Source organism: Haliotis cracherodii, unplaced genomic scaffold (assembly GCF_022045235.1).
Source record: "Haliotis cracherodii isolate W230 unplaced genomic scaffold, xgHalCrac1.p SCAF_6, whole genome shotgun sequence".
Lineage (NCBI taxonomy): Eukaryota > Metazoa > Mollusca > Gastropoda > Lepetellida > Haliotidae > Haliotis > Haliotis cracherodii.
Window position 1 is genome coordinate 55,317,098 of NW_027266319.1, and position 10,060 is coordinate 55,327,157.

Consider the following 10,060-nt stretch of genomic DNA (forward strand, 5'->3'; position numbering starts at 1 on the left):
CATCACAAACACATTCAAAAGTGCAAAAGCACATACACTGAAGCCATGAATTGAACTCATACTGAAACCACTCCCTTGTCAAACTGAAGCCACAAACTGAAGTCATGCAATGAAGGCATACTTTGAAGTCAAACTGAAGCCACAATCCTTAGTCAAACTGAAGCCACAATCCTTAGTCATACATTGAAGGCATAATTTGAAGTCAAACTGAAGCCACAATCCTTAGTCAAACTGAAGTCACAACCTGAAGTCATACGTTGAAAGCATAATTTGAAGTCAAACTGAAGCCACATTCCTCAGTCAATCTGAACCACAACCTAAAGTCATTCACTGAAGCCATAATTTGAAGTCAAACTAAATTCCAAGTCATAGGTTGAACCCGTGGTTGGAGCCATAAGAAACATGTGTTAGAGCCTTAATCCCAAAGTCAAACTGACGCCATGTCTTGAAGTCATACACTAATAAACATGTACTAAAGCCATATATTGCAAAGTCCTTCTCCTCAGTTACACACTTAAGCCATATACTAAGCGTGTACACCGGTGCCATCGTGTCTGCTTGGTGTATCGTGTTCATATGTTAACGCTTCTCGTAATGAACTAACGCGTTTTTAAAGCTAGGCACTATTTAAAGACTTCACTTCACCCTCAACTCGAGCCACAACTGTATCACAGTCACTAAACTGCATGCTACACTGGTCTGGCTGTGCTACAGACACTACATCCACTAAACTACATGTTACACCCCACATTCTGCATTCTGTTACAGGGAAGGCAGCAAGCATAAACAAGGGATGATGTGACGTTTATTTTGTACTCCATGTATAATCAAGCGATGATGTGACGTTTATATCACACGTCACATATAATCAAGTGATGATGTGACGTATATACCATACGTCACGTATAATCACGTGATGATGTGACGTTTATACCAAACGTCACGTATAATCACGTGATGATGTGACGTTTATACCAAACGTCACGCACAATCAAGTGATGAGATGACGTTTATACCAAACGTCACGCATAATCAAGTGATGAGATGACGTATATACCATACGTCACGTATAATCAAGTGATGAGATGACGTTCATACCAAACGTCACGCATAATCAAGTTATAATGTGACGTTTTCACCACACACCACGCATATTCAAGTGATGATTTGACGTTTATATCAGGTCAAGCTGCCATGCAGCTACAACTGCACGGAGTACACTGAGGGCATGCATCGCGCACTGTATCAAATCCTGCTGATGTGAGACAGCATCTCGCACTTACACGTGAATACATGCTTCACGCACAGTGCGGCGGAGAAACAGCATAAAACGCATTCAGCGCTCTCCTCGCTCAAAGACTCCGCCTGCCTACAAACACCTACTAATACACTCGTAATTATGTCTATGCTCGTGTTGAAAGGGGGCAACGGGTTTTACGTGTGTCTCAGAGCAGTCAGAAATAATCCCTAGAGTGCTTGCCAGGTAAAAAGATGCCCGCGTTATCACCTGGTACATCTACTTTTCACTACAACAGTGAAACACAGCCAAATTACCACGAGTAAGACGGAAACAGAACACACACATTCATTGATAAACCTTGTTTCTTTATACTGGAACTCTGCTAATCCGGGTGATATTGATAGAAACTAAACCTGTCAGAATAATGAGATTCCACGGTATCAAATCACCATTTTGAATACTTCACAAATGCTTTGATAAGCCGTGTGTCTTTAGTTGGAATCACAGACAATCTGGGCGATATTTGTGGAAACCAAACCTACCAGAGCAATGAAACTTGCTCAGTTCCAGATTACGAAAATAATAAATTACCTTAATGCTGTAATATTAAGATCCATGCCTTAGAATGTGTAAATACATGTGGGTGATCACTAGATACTTAAGTTCACACGGGTACAGCTTTGACAACCTTCGTGGATCAAGTTACACATATATTTTAATGCCGTTAAGAATGTTTCATATTTGAAACAAATACTCAATCGTGCCCGGAGTCCCGAAGGTCAATGACCAGCTGACCATCAAGAAAGTCCCAGTCTGTCATAAAGACCCTTAAAAATATATCCAATACAGCTAATGGAAGTCTATAATAGTGGGCAAGATTACTTCTAAATTCCTCTCAAATAAGATTACCACAGTTTCAGGAAAATAAAGAGGGTATCTGGGCTCCTTTTTATTATATTTTATTAACATTATTTAACAACTGTATTTTCTATAGGATATGTTCATTTCAGAGACAAGATGTTCGTCAAGAAAAGGCCCAACGTACATCACCAGACCATTAACGCGCAAATAAGGTGTGTCGTTTTAAATAAATTGCAAGGCTAATTGGCCAAGGCGATACTCTTGGTCCAGCTGTTTTCAGACGTTGTCGGTACCGAGGAGACTGTGGTCCGTACCGGGGCTGTACTATCGGCGTATTGTCGGAGTGTAGATACTGCGAACAATATGAGGAATGTGGACAAACGCCCATTGTATATCTAGCATGACACGCCGGATTTATCCCCGACATGGCTTGGTATGCTTGCCATTCACCCAAACAAAGAGATGCGATAAAAATACAAAATGCAACCTATATGCCTTTTTAATTCGTGTTTTGCATCCGTCTTCGTGTTGAAATGTCTGTGACTGATGATAATACGGATGTCTCGTAATTTCAAATGTCAAAGGCAGACATGGAGTAAACAGATTGCACTTTTAAAAACAACGGAAGAGGCAAAAAGGAGCAAATACCAGTGAGTGGTTATCTTTCATGGCTGTAAATGTTTTGTTTTCAAATTATTTCAAATTACACATAGCCGGAGATGAAATATTACATAACAACGTCTGATGTGAAGAACTGAATTTCAAACGGAACGATTTTTAATTAAGATCAAATACCAGGCATCAAAGTCTATCAAGCAGCTGAGTGAGTGGGAGTTTATATATAAGAGACCAAGAAATGATTTCTTTTACCGTTTATTCACCCAGATAATCTTTGTAACAGTTCATTCACCTTGGCACTTGGTAAATTGTGAGTACACGCCTTATTTGACCGATTTTGGTTGTGGTAAATATTGAAGCTGCATATATATATATGCTGCGTATATATACTGAAAACCTCTGCTGCGTATATATTGACACATTAGCTGCGCATATATTGACATATATCATTGCATATATGTTGACAAATACCTCTGAGTATATATTCACAAATACCTTTGTTCCAATATTTGACACATTTCGCTGCGGATACATTAACAATATCCGCTGCGGATACATTAACAATATCCGCTGCGTATATATTGACAAATTCGCTGCGTGTATATTGACATGTATCATTGCATATATGTTGACAAATAACTCTGCGTATATATTCACAATCACAGATGTTTATGTATTTGACACATTTCGCTGCGGACACATTCACAATATCCGCTGCGTTATACAAATAGCCCTGCGTATTTATTTGACACATTTTGCCGCGAATAATTATACTGATAAATTCCACTAGGTTTATACTAACAAATACTACGTATATATTGACAAGTTCCGCTGCGTATATATTGACGAATACTGTGTATCAAGGCGTATCTCTTGTGTCCGTGTATCAAGAAAGTGTGAATGCTTCTCACACAGGTGATATTGACGTGCAGACTATACCCAGTACCTAATCCAAGCCGTGTCAGAACACCCCACACATGTGAGCTATGAACGTACCCGACAATCAGCTGATAAAAGTAGCGAGTTATTAATATCAGCTTTCTTAGAATGGGCGTCTGCCTGTCACAATGTCAATATCTATCTTCAAACTTTGGTACAACAGCACGGTGCTGTTTATGAAACGTTCAGTTGTCAAGCGTAACTTTCTATTTCTAGAGTGTCAAATTTTATATTTGAAAAGAATTCGTTTTGGCTTTTGGACTCAGCAGGTAATTCGTTCAGTAGGGCGCGATTTAGCATAGATAAATTGAAACGTATGACGTAAAACATGTATTCATAATATGACTTCATGTATAATAACCTCGATGATGAAAGAGAAAAATATGATCACAATATTCATCGGTGAATTTACAGTATTACATTTATTTGAAAAACTAAACAAATGTAAAATATATTTAGATTTTAAAAATTATACAGTGAATAAGTGAGTGAGTTTTGTTTACGCCGCTTTGAACAGAATTCCTGTTAGGTCACGGCGTGTCAGCTTAATGCCCGAAGTGATGCAGGTCTCAGATGTTTACCACTTCGGTGAAACCCACGAGCACGGGTATGGTGCTGACAAACCTAGAAACATTATCGGGGCGTACCTGGATTCGAACCCACGATCATAGGTTTCTGGCGCGCCCAAGGGACGCAACTCTGCCGCCGTCTGAAGGTAAGGTGGAGACTATAGGGCACATTGCTTTCAACGATTTTCAATTATCCATTCAACACTTTTCCCCACCATTTTTCTTTTTACCCCCAATAGAAAGTTAAATCAGATAATCGAAACAGATTATTTTCGGCCGATGACGTGACGTTAAATTTTGTACTGTAAAAGAATGATCTGAACATTGTACAAACGTCAAATAAAACAAAATGTAAAAATAAAACATTCAAATATCCTAATGGCATTATCGCTTATTCTGTCGAAAGATGTAAACATTCTGAACCTAAATTATGCCATGCTCCTCACCTTGTAGACATTTGCAGTGACGTCATAAACGTACACACATTTATCTGACGTCATGAAACCACGGTTACGTATTCTGTAGACAAATGCGAAGATGTAGATTGCAAAACATTCATCCTCAATGTCGCTGAATCCTCACTATAACACGCGCTTTGTTCCTCCCCGCAACAAGAAGAACTTGACGACGCCAAAAACGTGCACAAGTTTACGTGACGTCATCAAAACCCGCCTACGTATTCCTTGAAAAGGTTTGAAGATGTTTAAAGATCTCAGCGCTAAAGAAATTGTCGATAAAGTTGTTCCAGGATTATCCTCTCTCGAAGTAGATATAGGCTGTTTAAACATACTGTGCGAACTGGGGGTCGTCTCATTAGACGTTATCGACGTTTCTACCCTACACTATATCGGCCCGTGTCAGGCATACCATAGGACGGCTACAATGTGAAAAAGCAGCTGCAAACATCTAATTAAACTACTGGGCGAAAGAAAGTATCCATTTGAAAACTGGATTTAACCAAAATGAAACAAACGGTATCAAAACGTTGCTTGGCTGAAAACAGTTGCCGCAACGCTGAACATTTACGTTCGAAACACAACTATGATACCCGTATCAAATACATCCCCATCGAAATACCATGGATTTCTTTTTTTGCTTCATTTTTAGCAACAATCAAACTTGGTGTGTGCCTTCTTTTGCCCGGGTGTATATAAAGAATACCTGTTCTCGTGAATATTCTAATTATAAGCTACCTGCTTTGTTGATACTGTGTTGTTGACGTCGGACCTATCTTGGAGCTTTAGGTGGTGATTACATTATTCATGTGTTTTGGATTCCAATCAACCTTGGGGCGGTCGGATAGCCTAGTGGTTAAAGCGTTCGCTCGTCACGCCGAAGAACCGGGTTCGACTCCCGACATGTCCCCCGCAGTGATATTGCTGGAATATTGCTAAAAGCGGCGTAAAACCATACTCACTCACTCACTCACTCCAATCAACTCTTATATCAGGTTAACCATACATTCAATTTAGATCCAACACTTAGATTCGGGGTTTTACATGACTGTTTGGAATTCTCTGCTACCCTTGTCAATATATGTGTGATAAAGTAACATTGATTTTACCTTGAAATAAATTTGTAAAATCATAAAAAAACATAAACTGAAGCTTTTCCTTCAAAAATCAAGTTCGATAACAAAAATGGTTAAAGAGCGTGCGTCACAAACACGACATGGGTTTGATTACAAAATTAAAAACACAACCTGTAATGTCTTGGGTGCCTTGTAATATGGCTGTTATATTATACTAAAGCGACGTAAAACACTACTTACTCATTTAATCGCATGGTCCGGTATTCATGATCATAATTGTGTTTTAGTACGACGTTGTTTCAAACCCAGAGCCAAACAGATTCATCTTAACTCGGCAACTGTCGTAACCTACTATCCTCAACACACACTTACGTAAGCCTTGGAGCTAACGTCGCTTTGTACAAACGACCCTGTCCACATTTCAAAGCTGAGGATTGTTTTATACAGGCATATAACATTCAGCCTTAATTACCACAGAGGAAGATAAGCCTTGAGTGGCGTTGTTGTTTGTCGTTAAGGACGTCGACGCCCCTCCCAGTCAACAGCCACACGCAAGACTCCCTCCTCCCTTGTCTGACCTCAGCATCATCATCTTATCTCATCATCTCCTGCCCACGGAAGTCGTGAATAGTTGATGAGGCGATGTTGGTTCAGAAACAATGACAGCCATTCCTGATTAATGCGTCGTGTTAGATCATAGAAGAAGACCGACACTTGAACTCTACAATGCTTCAAAGCTCCACCCCCCCCCCCCCCCCCCCCCCCACACACACACTTTCTTCTTCTCCTTTCGCCAATCAAACCAGCATCCATCACTTGAACATGATATAACAACCTATATTTTAAATACTATGTTATTTCCAAGCCTATTAATCAACTATAATACCTAACTATTGGACATAATATTCGCATTTGGTTCGTCAGCAGCTTTTAATTGAACAAAATGGTTAGTTTACAGCTTGAGGAAAAGATAAAAGCAACATGCCAGATGAAATAACTGTTAATCATCGACATCAATGCATCTTGCCAAGGGTGAATTTATCTACAACACACGTTATTCGTGAATTTGAATACCGTTAGAAGTACCGTTATAGATGACTTGGGCACATGTGCGTGATACAACCATGCGTCACAGGGATCTAATTTACTGGTACATCCTGTTAAATATAACATTCCTGACTTTAATAATTGAACAGAGAAGTCTTGATCAATGAAATCAATGATCCGTCACTTTAAACAGAGGCAGCATAACGGCAGACTGCATCCATCTTGGTTGTTTTCATGGATTAATGATATCATGTACGGCCAAAACGTATGTAACCAGTGTAGCGATGTCATGTATAGTGCAATGACGCGATGCAATTTTAATGTGCAATTCATTTTTGAAAAAACCCAGTGCAGAAATATAATGTACCAGTAGTGAGTGAGTATAGTTTTCTGCCGCCTTTAGCTATATCACAACAAGATCACGATGGGGACACCAGAAATGGGCTTCACACATTGTATCCATATGGGGAATGGAACCCGGGTCTTCGGCGTGACGAGCGAACGCTTTAACCACTAGGCTACCCGACCGCCCCTTAGGTAACGGTAACAGTAAAATACAGTCTACTGATACAATGTCACAGAACACAACAGTGTAACGATACAATGTTACAGTACAATGTTGTGTGAAGATACAGTGTTACAGAACAAGGCAGTGAAACTGTACGTTACAGTAAAATAAGAGTGTAACGAGATATTGTAACGGATTACAGTGCAATAATATAAAATGCAACGATTATTATTTAGCGTAACTCTATAAAGTTCCAATACTATGGAGTGTTACGGTATAAAAGTGTCGAACAACACTATCGATACTCTGACATAGTTCAGTTGGGAAAGGGGTGAGTGAGTATAGTTTTACGCCGCTTTTATCAATATTCCAGTAATATCACGGCGATAGGGAAACGGGATTTTGATTTCAATATAAATAAAATAAACAGGCAAAAGACAGTATACACTTATGTTTGAAGTTGGATGAAAGTGACACAAATATAAACTGGATAATCGACGTCGATACGGGACGCAAAACATTTTGAATGATATCAAAACGTTACTTCGCTAAAAACAGTCGCCTAACACTGCAAACGTAAGGTCCAAAACACATCTATAATACCAGTATCAAATTCATCACCATCTAATGATAAGATCTTGTCAGTTTATTTTCAGCCATCGTCAAACATGGGTTTATACGCTCTTTTCGCCGGCAGTTTACAAACGAACACAGAAATTAATACCAATTCGGCATCCTATTTTTCAGACGTTATCGGTTTCAGCGTTCCCAGCGAATATTCGCCAGACAATGATAAACTACAGGACAGTTTATCAGATAAACTGATCAGAGCGTGTAGACATTGATGCAGGCTTGGCGCTGATTATCGCAGATGTAGATACAAAACCAGATCAGGATGCATCGTTGAGCTGCATCCCCAGCCGCAATTAAACGTCATGCTGGAGAGACTCGCTGAGACAACCACATCTCATAACACTCAACTCGCCAGATAAAGTCTCAACACGTCCCCAGTTGACCATAACACTCCGACAAGCCTACAGATCCATGAAGATGGAAAGGAGAAAGTTGTTTGAAATTATAGTAGATGCCGATAAAAGAAATAGAATACGCACAACGTTGTTTGGGCTGTGGTGGAGTATACGTGCTCTCAATGAGAGTGGTTTAGTGCCATTATTCTGTAAATGTCTGTTTGTTTGGAACGCTGGGGCTATCAGCATAGGGCGGTGTATATCTACATCTGTGGGCATATGGCAGCCTCCTGTCTGTTGGGTTGGTCAGTACATTACTAAATGGGCCTGGCTGGTGCAATAACAGGCCGTGTCGCTTTAAAATTTATATATTGTTTTAATTTCGCCCAGCGTTTTTTCTTAACCATGCTTGCAACGCGATGCATGCTCGACAGGTTCTGGGGTTCATACAACATGGGCGAGTGAGTGAGTTAGTGTGTGTGTGTTTTGTTTGTTTGTTGTTTAACGCCACACTCAGCAATATTCAAGCTATATGACGGCGGTCTGTAAATAATCAAGTCTGGACCAGACAATCCAGTGATTGACAATAGAATCGATCTGCGCAATTGGGATACGATAACATGCATAAACCAAATCAGCGAGTCTGACCACCCGATCCCGTTAGTTGCCTCTTATGACAAGCAGAGTCGCCTTTTACGGCGACCTGTTCTAACCCGGATCTTTACGGGTATTTGGGTGAGTGAGTGAGTGAGTGAGTGAGCTAACGAGCGATGAGTGTGCGAGTGAGTTTGGATTGACACCGCTTTGAACCATATTTCAAGCATGCATTTTGTAGACGATTACAACTTTGGTAAAGCCAGCGCACAGGGTGTGCTGACCAACATCATCAGACTAAATATGGGCTTCGAACACATGACCACAAGTCCCATATAACCAAGGCACACAACTCAGCACAGCGAAATGCGACGCCTTCCACGACTGGGCCACCCATATCCCCTATATCAATTGTATAAGCGGTTGCTGTTGTTCTGAGGAACAATATCAAGTTAATCATGTAAATAAGTGCTGAAAGTTTTGTTGTCTAAGTCAACATGCCCAACCATCCCTGCATTGTAAGTTCATGGCCGAAGCTTCATCTGTAAATAAAGTTTGCCAAAAAGAAATTTAAACAGTGATGTACATTCTAAACGGCGCAAACACAGGCAGGTGCACGTGCAGCCCTGGCTATGCGATGGGTACAGATACACATTCATCCTGAATGCATGGTTTAGCAGGTTTCCATGGATACCTGGGTAATGACTGGGGTAAATATTTTTATTATGCGAGGCGTTATTCAAGTAGGCATTTTCATGTGTTTTTTTATAAGACTGCGAAAAAAAGAGAAAGGTGCGTGAAATTTTATAAAGGTCGTTTGGAACGCAGTGACGTAATACTGACAAACACAACTATGACGTCATACATTTACCGTAATGACGTCATATCGAGTTATGTCTGCATGCTGTGTCGTTTTAAAAAGACGAACTGGCCTAGCGGTGATAGGGCACTGCTTTGAAGTAGTGCACTACATTCAGTATTTTAACTTATTTATCATTTTATATTTAAGTGGGTAGACGAGTGACGTCATAGAGATTTCAAGATAATAACAAATAACGTCACAATGAATCGGGGAAAAATACCTTCAACTACGTGCACATCTAAAAAAGAAATCCTTCTCAACTTTCAAGCATACTTTTCAACAAATTCTTGTAGATAAATGTTAAAAGAATTTGCCCATCTTAA

At 40.0% G+C, this 10,060-nt stretch overlaps 1 protein-coding gene across 3 annotated transcripts in view; it reads right to left on the minus strand.

Moving 5' to 3' along the window:
- LOC139444735 (uncharacterized) overlaps positions 1-10,060 on the minus strand; it is a 116,606-nt gene that overhangs the window by 37,516 nt on the left and 69,030 nt on the right. The gene's annotated exons all lie outside the window — the stretch shown is intronic.